This window comes from Cantharellus anzutake (assembly GCF_015039405.1).
Source record: "Cantharellus anzutake strain C23 chromosome Unknown EI90scaffold_24, whole genome shotgun sequence".
Classification (NCBI taxonomy): Eukaryota; Fungi; Basidiomycota; class Agaricomycetes; order Cantharellales; family Hydnaceae; genus Cantharellus; species Cantharellus anzutake.
Genome location: NW_024066974.1, coordinates 516181 through 535875, shown reverse-complemented (window position 1 = coordinate 535875; position 19695 = coordinate 516181).

Sequence of the window (19695 nt, the reverse complement as noted above, 5' to 3'; positions counted from 1 at the left end):
TGCCAACTGTCCCACTCCACCATCGTCTGCCCAGAGTGGGGCTGGTGATGTTACAAAGGATGCCCATTGCAATGTTGTAGGAGGGACGAGCCAGTAGTACCCCAACAGCATGTTAAAGAAATGGGTCCTGGGTAATCCATTTCTTCCCATCCTTATAGATGACTTAGAATTGTCGACCTCGTGTATGTAGGGTGACCCAGTCATGTAATGAATATCTTCCGGTGACCATAGAGCTTTTGGCAGAAAGCTGGAGCCTTGTGGTAAAGGGGAGTCTGCTATGATGGGTACTTGGCTGTGAGGCCCCGGCCCATGTCTATATTCTGCCTACAACATCAATTGATGTTGTGTTGTCTAATAATTATGTCGTGATGCTAATTTAGCGTCACAGAAGCTTCTCTATTTATTTGTGCTGAGAATGCATTAGAATGTATATAAACCCTCGGGGTAGCTGTAAAAGGTGGATCAGCCTTTACTTCTACCCCGTTAATATACAGCCCATCAAAGCGTATACTTAGACAGACCAACTGAGGCCTGAGGTGAATGGGGGAACGGAACGTACTGTCCCCAAAACAAGTAAGATCCCTTTCACTTTTTTACACTATATTTTCTTTTCCATTCTCGGCACCGTGTTACTGGCACTGAAACCCCATTTGGCAATGCGTGCATTGTCGGCCCCTGACAACGTGCGACTTCGATCAAGTTCTCATGCGAACTTGTTGAACGACTTGACACATCCTCTTGATGTCATGGAGATACAACACCAGGAGCACGTCTAACGCTCCCACCAACACGGCCGGCCCCTCCACTGGCCATAGGGCAGAAGACGACACCACCTCAAGTGATGGTGGTGATCTGGGCCTGCAAGGGCCCAGCAATGCATCTCAGACACATCTCACCTATATGAGGGACGTTGACCAAGTCACAATGTCTGAAGCCCTCGTAGCTGAGACTCTTGCAGCATACATCCCAATGCGCGCGTCGCATCCTCCATTCCCCAACCCATTCCCTTGTGTCTGAAATGGCGCAAGTACTAAGAAATCGTGTTGACCAAGTTGATGATGACATCGCCGACTTGAGGGGTGATGTCCATAACATGAATACCCAAATCTCTGGGAATAGCGATAACATCGCTCGTTTAGATCATAACATCATTAAGGCAGAAGAAAGACTAAATGAGAAATTAAACGAAATTCTCCTTGCGCTCTCTCGATGCAACGAGCCAAAGCCACCCGCAGCAATGGTGGATAACCCACCTGCAAACCCTCCTACAAACCCATCAACCGGTGGGGATCATCGTCTCTGAGCAGACAAAAAGAACCCCTGTTGAGGTGCAAGCACCCCAAGAGGTCCCTGTAGTCCCCATTAATCAAACAGGTCAACCAATCATTGGGGTCCCAGTACCTGAAGGGATCCCCACTGTCACTGCTGTTGTCACAGAGGCAGCAAGTTCATGCCCATCCATCGAGGTACAAGAACCTGATGGACGATTTGTTCCCATCTTTAGTGGAACTAAGCCACCTACCCTGTCGACAGCGCCAGTAACCACTGACACCAAGGGGAAAGGTAGGGAGATCGACCCAGGACAACTGGCTGGATTGTCAACTGTGGGGGAGAGTGGAACTTCTCCACTCCATTTCAGGCCAGGCTTCATGCCCACACTGTTCATTCTGTCATCGCAACCCATGAACGGTGGGGTGAACATACCATGTGTTGACGCTACTCAAACGTGTAATTTCCCTCCTGACCATTGGGAGAAAGAAAACAGTGCCAATGAAGGCCACTGTGGAGACGATACAGGAGGAGGATGGTGATGCGGAAGTCACCAGTGTTCTGTACGATTATCACACATGGAAAAATGCCCAATCTACGTCCAGGATCGTGTAGATGACATTGGCAGACAGCCTGCCAAGGTCAGACCAATCTTTGCTGAGCGTAGTCTCAGCGAATCCACTTTCGACTTTAACGCCCATCTGGATACAGATGTGGCATTCGTATACAACATGGGTTGTGGGGAAAACGGTGAAAACCCCAATAGACTGTCCCACAGCACAGCACTCAGACGGGTGCTGGATAATTACCACTGTTTCTCACAACTGCCTGCGGCTCCAGAAGGGAGCAAGAGGCGTGTAGACCAAGTTAGGTCTAACTCAGGAAGAAGGCCCTGCCATCCGAGTGGGGATGGTGATGACGAGGATGGTGGCGAGGGTGGCTTGTCCTGGCCCAACCCACCATTCCTTGACCCATTTGGCACTGAGATAAAATGGGAGCCTTCATCCAACTTTCCAAACCGCTCGTCTGTACGACCCGGTTTGTTTGACTCAACCATGTGTTCATATGCAGCACCTGCGGCATGAGTAGTGCCTGATCCATCTGAGTTCATGGCTCAGCTTCTTGCTGAAGTGTAGAAGTTCAAATCCTGCAGCCACTGCCTGCAGATGTCCATCCAGAACTGCTCAAAAAGATGCAGGGACTAACTCCGACCATCAAATGGTCTGGAGAAAATAACTCAAAGATATTCCACAACTGGCTGCACTCCTGGCTAGCCTATATGTCGTCGTGTGGGTGGAAGGGTGAAGCTTATAATGAGTACCACATCCACACTTTGACAACCACCATTGAAGGCAAGGCACAAGACCTCCTAATGCACTATATACGCATTGGAGTGCAGAACGGGGTAACTCCCCCATTCTGGGATCTACTGGAGATCCTTATCTGCACCTTCATCAAGAAGTCTGCAGCAGTAGCATCCACAAAAGTGTTCAAAACGCTTTCATATGATTCCACGAAGGGAATCAAACACTTCTATAATCAGCTGTATCGTGCAGCTGAGGAGATGATCTGTCAGGGGACGACTCCTGGGTCCCCATGACCCTCCCCTATGGCCCACAGCCTCAGGTCTGGCCAGCCCTATCCAGGGAACAATCTACTGTGGGTAAGAAGATGGTAATAAAACAAGGGCAAGTATATACACTTGCCTACTGTGGGTAAGAAGATGAGAAGGAAGCTAACTTCTCATCTTCCCACAGTGGCCCCATATCAGGAAAACTTCCGGGGATACCCGGAAGTCACATGAAGGAGTAGGAACCGGGCCTGGGGCATGCGGTGTGCAGAGCGTGCACACATGCAGGAAGTGCAGTGGGTGGAAGTGGGTCTGGATGCGGGTCCGGGTCCGGGCTAGTCAGGGTGTGTGCCCTGACATGATCACGCCTCCTGACCAGGCAACGTTCAATGAACGTTTCCTGAATGCCATCCCTCGCGAAATGCATCAGGAGATGGTTATGTGCCACGAAATTTCCGTGGATTACACAACGAAAGACGAGTTGTGGACCACCGTGCTCCACCTGGACCATGCATACGATTCAATTAAGGCGATCTCTGCATATCGTAATGACTTGCAGGCGCCAACTGTGTCAAAAACGATGCAAAAACAAAACACCAATACTGCAGCAGCACCCAAAAAGGCTGCTGATTCCTCGTCCACCAAGAAAGTGTACAAAAACACCTTCAGGGGGAACACGTCAACTCAGAAGAGTGGGCAACACTCGACCTTCCATGTGAGCTATTCGCCGGCTCCAAAAACAGGAAAGTCAATGTCGTCTACAACGACGAAATCGACACCATCCTTGGATAAGGATGGGAAACCGTGTTGTTATAAATGCAGGAAAGTAGGGTATCAACATGATTGCCCAAATCATGACAAGCCCAAACCATGCATGTACAACATAGCTGTTGGGTCTGAGGAGTGAGAGCTACAGGACTCAGAGCCTGTAGAAGAACCGGAAGGTGTTGAAGATCCTGCAGAGGTGCAGGACTACATGGCTGATGATGAGGTGTTCAATGATAAACTCGTGGACGACCCATATGACCCCAACCTCCTCGCTGAGGTGGACACTGACATGTTTGTCGGCACTATGACGTTTGTGGACCCCATGGACGCAAAATTAAATTAGCGTCTGCTTGGCAAGCGGACAAACTGCCATCTGATGAGCAGATAGTGGCTGTCATATCCATCCCCGGCCAACGACTTCCAGTCCTGTCATATCCCGGAATCCCGACCCCGCACACTCCCACCACATCACACCTTCCTAACAACTTCACCATCCCCTACACCATGCCTCCCCACTCTCCAAATCACCTTCCCTCCTGGCTGTCTCAGCTCCGGTCTGGTTGCGGCACACCAAACCTTGGCTACTCCCATCCCGGAACCTCGGTCCCGAGTCGGAACATTCGGAGACCCTGGATTTGCTCCGATATCCTGATGGACCTCCGACATCCCGTGATATGCCCTTAAACCATTCCCTCGCCCACTTCATTTATTGGAGTCACCCAACATCCTTCGGACACGCAACTCCGCTTTCGGAGCTAACCGTATCCTACGGTGATCTCCTTCACGCTATCACTTATTAGTCATCTTCCATTCTTAGCACGACTACCTTCTTACTACCATTCAGTCGGCTAACCCCCCTTCCCCATTTGTCTTCCCCATTCATTTTCCGGCCTCCAACTCCACCCTCCTTGGCCCGACACCTCGGTTCCCCATTTTAGATATCGTTCGGAACCTTTCGGTACCTTTCGGTGTTTTCCCCGTTTTGTCATTTCGGGCTTTGACTAAAGTCCTCCCCATCCACTTTTATAAATACACGTAGATTAGAACCTGTAGTTCCTCAGTTCTAATCTCGACTAAAATGCCACCCCAAGTCCCTCTGAGTGATTCCTGTCTCTGTTCTACAAGACACCTCAGACATAAGAAATACAAGGACTAACAGAGACATAACGGAGGCACAGCGCTCCCCCCGAGTCGCTGAGGCCGTGTCCTTCTTAGAGCCTCTTGTACCATCCAGCAGAACCGGGCTCCCTGAGAAGCTTCGGTTCATTACCGGAGCCCTCGGATCCCCCTCTAGTTGAGCCCCCGCCTGCATTCGGACTCACGCATTCACCCCCCTCTTCCATAACCGACGGGTTTTTGACAAGTCCCTCCGATCCCTCTGGTCTACCTCTGCTCCTTCTCCACTAACCTTGGAGCTCCTGTATTCTGCAATCCCCTCGGTACCCCTCGATGGTCACCACCCCCTCCTTTCAATTTATTACCTACGCCTCCCTAAGTATGGAGCCCCAAAGACTTCCGGACAGCTCCAACATCCGCTAGCGCACTCCCGCCTCCGCTGGGCAATACACTCGCCTGCCCTGCAGAGCCCACCTTCGGGCCTATCCCCCCTTTCCATTTCTGGGTTATCGCCTGCCTTTCCGTTAACCCCATAACCCAACTCGTCGGTAATATTCAGTCGGCTAATGTTTAACCCTGTTAGTTCCGCTCTGCTCGGCTCCGCCATTTGCGGACCCGTCTTCGCTGTAACTATATATATATCCAACTTGTACATAGGTTACACTTCAGTAATAAAATTGACTAGAGTTTACCCCCTGCAGTTCTGGTTGCCAGTTAGTGAAGTTAGGGCATGGATGTGTTACTTGGCACAGCGTTCCTGGCATAAGTCGCTGAGGCCGAAGCCCTCTGCCATGGAGACTTTCCTTCGTCTCAACCTGGTCTCTGACAGTGGCTGAGCTTGTCGACGATGCAGTGAAATCTTACAAAAGGGATGGCTTAGTACTGGTCCCTAAATCTTCATCCAACAAACCGTCAATGCAAAGTGTGATGAGTTCTTCAGTGCCTAACAAGCTGCTGAAGAAAATGCTGCCAATATTCGACGCAAAGTTTAGAATCTCGTGAGAGGCGGGTAAATACCCTGAAAACCACAGTGCCAACTTAAGGCAGATGCTCACCAGTGAGGTTAACATCGCCGGGGTAAATGCTTTTGTCCTATTTGATAGTGGCACTGAAACAGACACCCTATCTCCAGATTTTGTCTGAGCAGTGCACATTCCACTGCTTGAGTTGCCAAACCCCTTGGTTCTCCAGATGGGGACCAAAAACAGTCGTTCGTGCATAATGTACGGCATGAATACTCCTGTAACCATTCATGGGGTTACCACTACTCACTACTTTGATGTCGTCAACATTGACTGCTATGACGCCATTCTCGGAGCTCCTTGGCTGAATGCCAACGGAGCGTCCCTCAATTTTGAAACCCACACCGTCCACATAAAGACAGGCGACATCAAAACGTTTGATGTCCTAACGGAACGGGGTAAAACCTCCATGGGGGCTGCTGCACATGGTCGCCCCAAACTTCCCCATGCACCGAGATCCGAACTGCCATCTAAACAGATGGCATGATGCAATATGGCGAAGGCTGTAAACCCTTTGCCATGCATCCTTGCCATGTCCACTCAAAGAGATGCAGACACCCAACCCCAGTGGCCCAATCACTGGCCAAGCCCAAGGTCAAAAGACCTCAGGCTTCCTGACTGTTCCCATTTAGAAGGGCTGCCAATGACAGACCCTGAATTCGTGCCACTCAGCCCCTGAAGTCCTACCTCCATTCAGGGAGGTTAACCACCAGATCAACTTGATTGATCCGAATAAAAAATATCTAGAAAGGAGGGCTATGTGCCCTCAAGCCCTCAAACTGCAGCTTCGAGAAAAGATCGCTCGTTATAAGCGAGCCAAGTGGTGGGAATGCAAGGCAGTCGCAACGGCTGCTCCACTTCTTTGTCTTGCAAAGAAGGACGGTTCTTTATGAACTGTAATCGATGCAAGAAATCGCAACGTGAACTCTATTCTCGATGTCACGCCCATGCCTGACATGTGTTTCATCATGGACAGTATGGCTCGGGTAACTTATTGTCAGGGACTCGTCCGGGGTCGAGGGGGTCCGGGTGTAGCGTCCGGGACCGAGAGCCTGGCAGGGGGCGGATCGGGCGTGCGTACTGACAGGCCCGATGCGGGACAGTGGTCCCTGGCCACTTAGACTGAAGTGGAAAGTTGAGAAGAAGGCTACTTCTTTGGTTCCCACTTCAGGTTTGTTTATATACATGTGGCTTGGATCACATGACGGGTGCCACGTCACCCTCGCACACAGCCGTAACCACCCAGGTGTCTCCGTGGGAGATCCTGAGGGCATCCGGTGCAGGCGCACGTGCTGGGCACAGCAGGAAGTCGCCCGAGGTGCCTGGGCTGGGTACATGGTGGGCGCGCTGCAGATGGGTCAATGGTACATTGATACAGAGAAAGTCGTCCATGTAGAATAAAGAGAGAATAAAGAAGAGGTAAGATAAGGAGAAACTGAGGAGGGAAGGATGAGGGGGAAAGAAGGGAAAGGGGGAGGAGGTAAGGAAGGGTGGACCAGCGGGGTACCGGGTCAGGTTGGGCCGGGTGGAGCCGGGTCAGGCGGGTGTGCCCTGACATCACCCCCCCCTTAAGCCGCTTCGCCTCGAAGTGGCCAGGTGGTTCTCCCTTTCTCTCCCTGGGGCTTGGGGGTGCATCCTGTGAAATTCTTCGATTCGGTCGGGGGCATGGGTTAGGTGGTCCCGCTGGAGCCATTGGTTTTCAGAGTTCGGCCAGCCAGTGAACTTTACCAGATACCAGAGTTTCCGGCGTAGCCACTTAGAGTTCAATATCTTCTTGACCTCATACTCTTCCTCTCCTTCTACCAGTTCCGGGCCTGGATGTGGGTCAGCGGGTCTTTCTGCGATACCGTCCGGGAGGTGTGGCCTGACGTTCATCACGGACACAACTGGGTGGATTCCCTTCTGTCAGGCGGTGAGCTGGAGCTTAACGGCAGCTGGGGAGATGACTTGAGTGATCCTAAAGGGGCCAAGCCACTTGTGGTCCAGTTTTTTAGTCGGACAGTCGGTCGTGTAGTTGTGGGCATTGAGCCAGACTTGGTCACCCTCTCGATACTTAGGGGCCGGGTCACGGTCTCGGTCGTAATATCGTGCCATCTCGTCCGCTGCGTGCTCTAGGGCTGCCTTTGCCTCCTCTTGCATTTTCATCATCCTTGATGAGAATGCATCGGCGGCTTCCACCTCAGATGTGCATGTGGGTTCTGTCCCCACCCTGGGGTGTTGGCCAGTGTCGAGTTCAAAGGGGGTTCGGTGAGTGGAGGAGTGAACGCGGTTGTTGTAGGAGAATTCTGCTAGCGGGAGCCAGTCCGCCCAGTCGTCTTGGCAGTGGTTAACGAACACCCGGAGGTAGGCCTCGATCTCTTGGTTGACCCGTTCCGTCTGTCCATCTGTCTGGGGGTGGTAGGGCGTTGAAGGGGTCAGCTTGACGCCTAGGAGGTCTGTGAGCTCCTTCGAGAAGCGGGAGACAAAGGCACTCCCCCTGTCGCTGAGGATTTCCTCCAGGAGCCCATGGTGTCTCCAGACATGCTCCAAGAAGAGTCGTGCGATACCCTCCGAGTCCACAGTCGTCACGGTGGGGACTGCATGGATGCGTTTGGACAGCTGGTCCACTACAACCAGGATGGCATTATATCCTCTGGACTCTGGGAGCTCCCCTATCATGTCCACTGAGATGACCTGCCAACGATGGGTGGGGATCTTATTCGGGGTAAGCTTCCCGACCTTTTGTGAGGGGAAGGATTTGATGCGATTGCAGGTGTCGCATCCGCGTTGTAACGGGTCTATCGCCTAGACTCGAGACAGAGAGAAGGGGGAGGGTGGTAGTGTGCGCGGGTGTGGTTCGTTGGGCCGGGTTTTGGTCCGTGGGTGCTACCGAGTCTGCAAAAACCTCAAACAAACACTCACCTACGTCTCTCTTGGACGTCAAGGCTGAGTATTATGATGTGAGGGGTCTTAGACGTGAGCAACTAGCTCAGAGGGGGCGTTAGGGTCGTGGATGGCATCTTTGCCACTTGGATGCAACTTCTGCTTGTCCCTTCACGGGTCTATTCAATACTAACTTGTTATGTACAAGCTGTTATCTAGTTTATATATGTTTGAAATGGAATGAATGGACTGGGGGAATGTAAACGGGCCGTCAGGCAACCGTAAATGATGAATATCCAATTGGGAACAAAGAAACAATAAAAGAAATATGAATGAATGGGGGATATATCATAACGGGTCCGAAATGGGAAATGTAAAAGTTAACTCTGCAACGCTTCGCCACAGCGCCCGCCTATCCTCCCGTCAGCAACCTCCTCGTCTCCAGCTTTCCAACGAGCCCCTATTCGTCCCATTTGGTGCAGTACTTCTTGAGATGTGGCCATTGACAGGTGCTGTCAAGACCACGTGAGAGTATACTCCGTGCTGAACCATCCGGATATGGGATTGCCATTCTGGGAAATGCTCCGGGGGTGAAGAAGGGTGGTAGAGCATCACTATAGGGTGGAAAGACGGCTGGGTTGTGAGTGTGGGTATGGAGGTCTAGAGAGGGGGTGAAATTGGTGGCGTGGTTGGGCGTGGGAATTTTGCTTGGGGTTGTCGGGAATGATGGGGAAAATATGGAAAAATATGGAATGAATGTAAGGAGTGTTGGATAGTGATAGAATGAGTATTGGGAGCGTTAGTGAATATGTACTGTGTGTTGGTGACCAAATTCCGCAGAATCCGACTTTTTGCGGTACACGGAGTTGTCCCCACAACAGCGTACATATCGCCCGACATACTCCGCCATCCGGGGCCACCAGTAGTCACAGGAGACGAGCTCCAGGGTTTTCCATCGCCCTGGGTGCCCCGTCGCCCGTGAGTCATGGTGTAGCCGTACCAGATCGTGGCGGAGTTGGGGGTCTTTTGGGACATACACCCTTCCCCGGTACAGGATCAGGTCACCCTGCTTCTCCCATTCATCCGACCTTAATGTCCCTTCACCCAGCTCTCGCATGGCCTTCACTACCTTCTCGTCATGGTCCTTTGCCTCACGTATCCTTCCCAGAATACCCACCTCTTCACCTTCCACCGAAACTGCCTCTGTCGCGCGGGCTTCGAACCAGGCGGGTTGGAGAAGAGTTAGCCCCTCGTTGTCGTCTCTCCCCTTCGGGTGGTCAGCACGACGGGAGAGTGCGTCCGGTTTCCCCATGAGCTTCCCAGGACGGTGGACGAGGGTGAAGTGGAAGCGGGAGAGGAAGAGGGTCCATCTGGCTTGGCGTCGGTTCAGCCTCTGGGCCATCCGGAAATAGCTCAGGTTGCGGTGATCGGTGTAGATCTCAACCTTCTCTTCAACGCCTTCTAGGAAGTGCCGCCACTCTTTGAGGGCTCGGACGATCGCCAGCATTTCCTTGTCGTACACTTCGTAGTTGCATTCTACGTCTGTGAAGCTTTTGGACATGAATGCTACCGGGTGGAACTCTCCATCCAACTGGAGCTGGGAGAGGACTGCACCGGTTGCGAAGTTCGAAGTGTCACATTCGAGCTTGAAGCGGCCGGAGTCTGAAGGGAAGGAGAGGACAGGGGCAGTAGTGACGGCTTCTTTAAGGGCTAGGAAGGCACCGTCCTCATCCGGGCCCCAATTCCAGGCTTGGGTTTTCCAGGTCAGCTTGTGGAGGGGGCGTGCTTTCTCTGAGAAGTCCTTGATGAACCGGCGATAGAAGTTCACGAACCCTAGGAAGGACTGCACCTCCTTCACTTTGGTCGGGACCGGCCAGTCAAGAACTCCACGGACTTTCACGGGATCCATCGCCACGTTGCCCTCAGAGATGACGAGGCCCAAGTACTCAATCCATGTCCACTCAAATTTACATTTCTCGGGCTTCAGGAAGAGCTTCCTCCTTCGCAGCGTCTCCAGGACCTCCCATACTACCCTCCGGTGTTCCTCTAGGGTCGCGGTGAAGATGAGGATGTCATCCATGTAGCAAATGACGACTTCCCGGTTGATGAAATCCTGAAGGATGTCGTTCATCATGGTCTGGAAGGTCGCAGGGGAGTTGCACAGGCCGAAAAACATCACCATGGGTTCGAATAACCCCCGGTTGGTCGCGAACGCTGCCTTCCACTCGTCCCCATCTTTGATCCGGATGTTGTTGAACCCCCAACATAGGTCCAGGGCCGAAAAAGTACTTGGCATTGCAAAGGTGGGCGAGAATGTCTGAGATGAGGGGGAGCGGGTACGAGTTCTTGACCGTGATTTCGTTCAGTTTCCGATAGTCTTGGACTAAGCGCAACGACCTGTCCTTCTTCTTGACAAAGAAGACTGGTGCCCCCATCAGGGATTTGGACGGGCGTATATGCCCGTTCTGCAGGTTTTCCCGTAAGAACTCGTCCAGTTCTTTCTGTTCGGGTCGCGAGAGAGGGAAGGTCTTTCCTCTGGGTAGCTTCGCATCTGGCACCAGGTCTATGGCGTGGTCCCAGGGCTTTCGGGGGGGTAGCTGGTCAAAGGCTTCCTTAGAGAACACGTCCCGGAAGTCCTGGTAGTGCTCTGGTACCAACATCTCGAACGGCACGGGCTCTGCCCCCGGGTCGTGGGCCTCCTGGGCCATCCGCTGGGATGGCATCGTGGTTGCTCTCAGGCCATGTCCCCACCCCGGGGGAGGATCGCAGTGTAGATCCCGTCCCCGGGCTCTACCGTGAGGTTTTGGTCGTCTCCCACTTGTGGCCCCCTGCAGGAGGATGGGCAGCGGGACATGACGACCTTCTGTCGTGCCCAGTCCACCTCTGGGTTGTGATGCAGCAACCACGAGTGCCCTATGATGAGGGATTGGCGTCCCAGGTTTGCAACTGCAAAGCGGGCCCATTCTGTATGTCGTCCGAACATCAGGAGGGCTTCCAGTTCTTCGGTTATGGCCCCATTCTCGTTCGGGGTGCCATCGACGTTGCGGACAGGTATGGGCTGTGGGAGCGGGGTGGTCTCGAGCCTGTGCTTCCGGACGAACTCAGGGCTCACAAAGTTCCTGGTGGCCCCCGAATCCAGGAGGGCTGACACTGATATGGGGGCGAGAGAGGTCAGGGCGGTCAATGTCACTGTGAGGTTGAGTGACCTGGGGGATTGTTTGGAAAGGACGTAAATGGCAGGTGGAGACACTGCTACTTCGGGTGGTAGCTCTGGGCGTCTCTCACTTCTGTGGGTAGAGGGTGTGCTTTTCCTCTTTTTCTTTGCGATAACTCGATGGAATTTCTGCAGTGGTGTTGACTTGTGCACGTTGCGGTATTTACACGGGTTATCTTCTACAGGCGGCCAGGGCGCATCCCTCACCGGTCGCCTTCCTGAAAATCCTCTTCCTGGGGGTCTGGCCCCGTCTCTCCCTCTTCCGCCTCTGGTCCCTCACCCAACTGCCTCTTCAGCCCTTCCATCAATGCTCGTAGGTCCTCCGGATGCAGGTGTCGGACTCGGTGGACCTTGGGGGGCAGGCACTCTCGTGCGACATGGCCTGGGGCGTTGCAATTGTAGCACAACCCCTTCCGTCTTTGGTCAGTCCTCGATCGGTCAAGGTCCATTGGTTGTGGACCTGTTCCTGACGTGGGATGGGTTGCAGGGGTTGGGGGTGGGGGTGTGGGCGTAGGTCGTGAGGTGGTGGGTGTAGGCCGCGTGTAGGGGGGGGTGGTGGCTAGAGGGGGTCTGGTTGGTGGGAGTGGGGGTCTAGGTGGAGGTGCTTGTGGCTGGGTGGCCTGGAAACGTCGCCACTGGTTGTCGAGGAGGGTGGCCTCGCGTTTCCATTCAGCCCAGGTGGTGGGCATAGGGCGGAGACGGTAAATGCTCTCGCGGAGCTGGGCGTTGATCGCTTGCTCGAAGCGGTCCACCAGCCCTATGTCACCCAGTCTTGAGGCAGGCCCTAATATCTCGAACTCCTGGATGACCTTGTCCACGGAGTCGCTCCCCTGTCAGATGGTCGCCAGCTTCTGCCGGGCAGTGGCTTCCCAATTTGGGTCTTGGAACATGTCATCGAGTTCCGTGTTGAACTCATCCATGGTGAGTGCCGGGGACCCTGCCGTCAACAGTGAGATCGTGCATTGCGTTGCCCATGCTCCTGCCAGCCCTCCCTTCATGTAGGACAACGCGAAGAGAATCTGGGAGAGGGCGGTGGGGAACTCGGACGCGCGGACATGGAAGTAGATTCCACATTCGGCTTTGAAACGGTCCAGGTCCTCACTGGCTCCCGAGAAGGGCGTGGGGGGGGCGACCTTAGGTGGCTTGGGTCTGGGGGCGGGTGTGGGAGCGGGTGCAGGGGTGGGCACTGTTGTGGGGACAACTCCGTGTACCGCAAAAAGTCGGATTCTGTGGAATTTGGCCACCAACATATACCACATAACCTCTGACGCTCCCGATGTTCATTCTATCACTATCCAACACTCCACAAACTCATTCCTTATTTTTCCCTATTTTCCCCACCATTCCCGACAACCCCAAGCAAAATTCCCACGCCCAACCACGCCGCCAATTTCACCCCCTCTCCAGACCTCCATAGCCACACACACAACCTAGCCGTTTTTCCACCCGATAGTGATGCTCTACCACCCTTCTTCACCCCCGGAGCATTTCCCAGAATGGCAATCCCACATCCGGATGGTTCAGCACGGAGTATACTCTCACGTGGTCTTGACAGCATCTGTCAATGGCCACATCTCAAGAAGCACTGCACCAAATGGGATGAATAGGGGCTCGTTGGAAAGCTGGAGACGAGGAGGTTGCTGACGGGAGGATAGGCGGGCGATGTGGCCCACTGTTGCGGAGTTAATTTTCACAATTCCCATTTCGGACCTGTTGTCACATTTTCCCCATTCATTCATATTTCTTTTATTGTTTCTTTGTTCCCAATTGGATATTCATCATTTACGGTTGCCTAACGGCCCGTTTACATTCCCCCAGTCCATTCATTTCATTTCCAACTCATATAAAATAGATAACAGCTTGTACATAACAAGTTAGTACTGAATAGACCTGTCAAAAACCCGTCGGTTATGGAAGAGGGGGGTGAATGTGTGAGTCCGAATGCAGGCGGGGGCTCAACTAGAGGGGGATCCGAGGGCTCCGGTAATGAACCGAAGCTTCTCAGGGAGCCCGGTTCTGCTGGATGGTACAAGAGGCTCTAAGAAGGACGCGGCCTCAGCGACTCGGGGGGAGCGCTGTGCCTCCGTTACGTCTCTGTTAGTCCTTGTATTTCTTATGTCTGAGGTGTCTTGTAGAACAGAGACAGGAATCACTCAGAGGGACTTGGGGTGGCATTTTAGTCGAGATTAGAACTGAGGAACTACAGGTTCTAATCTACGTGTATTTATAAAAGTGGATGGGGAGGACTTTAGTCAAAGCCCGAAATGACAAAACGGGGAAAACACCGAAAGGTACCGAAAGGTTCTGAACGATATCTAAAACGGGGAACCGAGGTGTCGGGCCAAGGAGGGCGGAGTTGGAGGCCGGAAAATGAATGGGGAAGACAAATGGGGAAGGGGGGTTAGCCGACTGAATGGTAGTAAGAAGGTAGTCGTGCTAAGAATGGAAGATGACTAATAAGTGATAGCGTGAAGGAGATCACCATAGGATACGGTTAGCTCCGAAAGCGGAGTTGCGTGTCCGAAGGATGTTGGGTGACTCCAATAAATGAAGTGGGCGAGGGAATGGTTTAAGGGCATGTCACGGGATGTCGGAGGTCCGTCAGGATATCGGAGCAAATCCGGGGTCTCCGAATGTTCCGACTCGGGACCGAGGTTCCGGGATGGGAGTAGCTAAGGTTTGGTGTGCCGCAACCAGACCGGAGCTGAGACAGCCAGGAGGGAAGGTGATTTGGAGAGTGGGGAGGCATGGTGTAGGGGATGGTGAAGTTGTTAGGAAGGTGTGATGTGGTGGGAGTGTGCAGGGTCGGGATTCCGGGATATGACAACGGCTTCCCACTGTGCCCAGCATGCGCACATGCAGCAGATGGTCTCAGGATCCCCCACGGGGACACCCAGATGCCTGCAGCTGTCTCCAAGGATGACGTGGCACTCGTCATGTGACTCAAGCCACATGTACATAAATGTACCTGAAGTGGGAACCGAAGAAGTAACCTTCTTCTCACATTCTCCATTTCAGGTAAGTAGTATAGTTTTCCCCTTTAATAATAATAACACATTCTCCACTTCAGTCTGAGTGGCCAGGGACCATTGTCCTGGATCGGGCCTGCCAGCACACACACCCGCTCCACACCCCATGACGGCCTCAGTGCTGGGCATTACCCCTGGGCCCTCTCTACCCTGGACGCGTCCCTGACAATGTTACCAACGAGTCAGGTTATGGGGTTAACGGAAAGGCAGGCGATAACCCAGAAATGGAAAGGAGGGATAGGCCCAAAGGTGGGCTCTGCAGGGCAGGCGAGTGTATTGCCCAGCAGAGGCGGGAGTGCACTAGCGGATGTCAGAGCTGTCCGGAAGTCTTCGGGGCTCCGTACTTAGGGAGGCGTAGGTAATAAATTGAAAGGAGGGGGTGGTGACCATCGAGGGGTACCAAGGGGATTGCGGAATATGGGAGCTCTGAGGTTAGTGAAGAAGGAGCAGAGGTAGACTGGAGGGATCGGAGGGATCGGAAGTCAATGGCTAGGGATGGATATGACACATGTGACTTTCCTTTTTTGATTGTATCGGACTCTTCCGTGACACTGTATAGTTAGTTATAGTTGGTTATCAGCACCGTACCCAAGGACCCCACTACATCTGTCTGACACTAGAGAGAGACCTACCCCCCCTAGACCTGAGTTGCGAGTTTAGATTGATAGACCCATTACACCGTTCCTAGGAAACCATGCACTTGTGAAACATTGCTACATGATTTCCATTTCATAATCTTAGAAAGAGTCCCATGACTCACTCTTTGACCTTTTATGGATATGGTTCTTCCGACTAGATCCAATTCGGGTGTCGCTAGTACAAACTTTTTCCCTGATATGGTTACTCCACTGATTTCAATTCTCGCAAGTAACTCATGTAACGTATGAGCATATTCCCATACAAACTTTCGGATTTATGAGTTCTCTGGAATACTGGCTCCCTTGTACAATTGGGGAGGCCCCTTCAACACGATATCATCTACAAATACCCCAACTCGGTCTGACATTCCTTTTATTATGTGATATGTTCTTTGACAGAATTCCCACTTCAGATTAGTGCAATGTGGGTGGTCTTTACCCTTCTGGGACTTCTTTCCTGCTAGTTTGTTGCCTTTTTCTGGTAGTTTTGCAGATTTAACAAGCAGTGTGGCTGTCTCGGCCTCCTTGCTTTTAATAGACTTTTCTTCTCTGATGATCTGGCCTATGAGGGTTTCACAAGCTAGTGTCGATGCATCCTGAGTATTGGCTATAGCTATAGTCTTGAGTGGTTTATACACAGGTGGAAGAGCTTTGGCAATAATCAGCACAAATTTTGCATCTGTTATAGTGTCACCAAGTGAATCCAGTTGTTGGTGCAGTATCCACATCTGATTGATCTGAGGCTCCAAAGGTTTGGAGTCATCCAGTTTGATGTGGTGTAGATCATAAGCTAGGTCTGAGGCATCCAGAGCCCCTTGTCTGACAAAGCGCTTCTCTAATGCTACCCAAGCCTCTTTTGCGCTTTTCTTGTCTTCAGCAATGTTAAGTGGGTTTTCTTCAAGCGTGAGACAGATCTGCATTAGCGCTCTCTCATCCTTTCATCCCAAACTTGGGTAGGGTCCGGAGAGGGAGCTGGAGCCGTTTGCGGAGCAGCAGGAGTTTGTGAAGTCATGGGGGATTGTGGAGCAGCAGCAGAAGTAGAGATAGGAGTAGATGGACCAAATCTGATAGTTCTTTCCATCATTCTTCAACTTTTCAATGTTATGAACGCATTTGGTATTATCGTTTGAGTTGGCCATCTCTGGGCTCATAACCTTTTAAATATAAGGCTATGGCATGTAAGTATCTGTGCCAGCAGTTAGACATGTTTGTAAAGAACAATAAAATCTATCTCACCTCAGACTCGTGTTAGAGATCTGAGGGAGAGGGAGTCCAACAAACTCCCTTCTTATATGTAAACTATGCCAGTGGCAAGCCCATCGCATAAAGAAGGAAAATGGGGGTGTAAAGTTCAACCCCCAAACCTCACTTCCGTCACCAACAATCAACCCCATCCTCGCCACTCTGTCATCAAAACTGATTGTTGATATTCCAACAGAAACATCAATAGTTGCACATTGCACTCAGCCCTCAATTTGTCTCAGTTGCCACTGATGATGAGATCCAATGGCTTTCAATGTCACACTGATCTGATTCACTTCTGGTGTGGAGTGGACTATTTATTCATCGATGAAATTTCTATGATTGGTTGTGAACTATTGGTGGACATTGGAAAGAGAATCAACTGATGCTTTCAGTGAAATCAGTGTGATTTTTGCAGGCAATTTTTGTCAACTGCCCCCTTGTAAGGTGGGTGTCCTAGAACCCAGCTGTGAGTATCAAATATATGTGATTCACAGTGGGTAGGACGATAGTGACCTCCCTGGGTCACGTGACCACCTATATACATGGACCATAACCTGACACTCTCCCCCCTTGCATTGCTTGTCAGTGCACACAAAGAGAAAGAGGGAAAGGGTACATGAAAAAGAGAGAAAAGAAAAAAAAAAGAAAAAAGAAACTTTTCCATGACAATTTTATGTGGCAAGTTATGAAATAGAGAAAGTAGAAAGTAAAAGAAAAAAGGAGTGTAATGGTAAGTGAGTGAGATGTTATATAAATAATAGAATGAATGCTAGAATAAATGAATGTCAGTTACCTCTGCAAATTTTGCAGGGTTCCCCCCCTAGACTGGTGTCTAGGTGGTTGTCAGGGGATGACCCTTGGGTCCCCATGACCCCTCTCTATGGCCCACAGGCTCTCATGCTAACAGCCCTGTCCAGGGTAGGATCCTACTGTGGGTAAGAAAGTGAGAAGAAGGTTAACTTCTCACTTTCCCACAGTGGCCCCAACATGGCAAAAACTTCTGGGGATACCCGGTAGCCACATGAAGGTAGGATCTGGGGACCGGAGCATGTGGTGCATGGATCATGCGGTGCAGGAAGTGCATGGGGGAAGTGCAGCAGTGTCAGGGCATGCTGCGCTGCTCCCCTCCTCTTCTTCTTTTTCTCCTTTCTCCTCTCTTCTGTTCTTTCCTCTTCTCTCTTCCTCTTCTCTATCTTTATAAGGATGACCCTCCCTTCTCTCCTACACCTGTAGCATGGATGCGTCTGATGCTGGACACCCTGCATGGGTACCGCAGCACCGGATGTGCCATGCATCCTTACTTGTACTTCCCCCCTCTGACACTTGGGATCAACTGTGGAGCCACCTGCAACAACCTGGCCTAGTCCGGGGCTGATGTGGCACCTCCATGTGACCTGTTTTCACATGTATATAAGCCGAAGCAGGACTGAAGAAGCAGCCTTCTTCTCACTCCTGCTTCAGGCAAGTAGTCCATCTTAGTTTAGCCTTCCATTTTAATAACAATACACTCCTGCTTCAGCCTAAGAAGCCACATAGGGACATAAGCCCAAGTAGGGGGCTGCCCACCATACAGTCTCACTGCCCCACTGCCACCTGGGCTGCTAGCACCAAGTGCTACACCACTACCCCTGCCTCTCTCGAGCCATCCCTGACAATAAGGGTATGGCCAGAGGAACAATTGGCCTTGTGAGACCTGGCATTGCTCCACCTGCTTCCTAATCTAGGAAGCAGTTTTACCCAGTATTGGGTAAGGTCACATCATCTGGAAGCCAGATGATGAGTTTAACCTCCCTTGGGGGTGGTTTATCTGTTGGCTGGACAGGTGGATCACTATGGGTTTCCCCATAGTGAATGGATGGTATAGTGGTATCCCTTTCAGATGATGAAAGGGGAAAAGTTGAAAACTTTCAGGGATTTTCCCCCAAAAATGGGTTACAGAGAGTGTGATCTCTGTCTCTCATGGATAGACCATGAGGTTTTTCCAGAGGAAAAACTGGTGTTGGCATTGCTTTGGCAATGGGTGACTTCCCAAAGGGTAATTGGCTAGACCACCTCCCACCACCTGATGAACCTGGCCCCAATTCTGGGTGGTTATCTTGTGGCCTGATGTGGTGCTGTTCCACCATATTTTGGGAAGGTCCCCTTGGTGACTTCCCAGAGGGTAATTGGCTAGACCACCTCCCACCACCAGATGAACCTGGCCCTAAATGCAGGTGGTCATCCTGTGGCCCAATGTGGTGCTGTTCCACCAAATTCTGGGAGAGTCTCCTTGGCAATTTCCCAGAGGGTAATTGGCTAGATGTCAGGGCACATACCCTGACCTAGCCCGGACCCGGACCCATGTCTGGACCTGCTGTGCTTCCTGCACACATGCCCTGCACCGCATGCTCTGCGCACCACATGCTCCAGCCCCTGGGCCCTATCCTCATGTGGCTTCTGGATATTCCCAGAAGTTTCCTGATATGGTGATCACTGTGGGAAGATGAGAAGTTAGCTTCCTTCTCATCTTCTTACCCACAGTAGGTTGTGCCCTGGATAGGGCTGGTTACACCTGAGGCTGTGGACCATAGGGGAGGGTCATGGGGACCCGGGAGTTGTCCCCTGACACTAGACCACCTCCCACCACCTGATGAACCTGGCCCTGAGTGCAGGTGGTCATCCTGTGGCCTGATGTGGTGCCATTCCACCATATTCTGGGAGAATCCCCTCGGCTCCCACATATCCAAAGAAGAATCAGAAATATCGCGCATGTTAAGTGCATGCGATGATGGTTGTCCCCCAGATCTGGGGTTCCCAAGGCACTCACTGTGTGGCTTGGTCTTCCTTATCGATTCCCAGACTTCTAGTCTGGTGATTATCTGTTCTGCACTCCCCACCCTCCATTCAGCTGGGAACTGGACAAAGTCCAGAAGTGCCTTGGATAGAGGCGAAATTAACATGGGTTTATGTGTTGATTTGGATG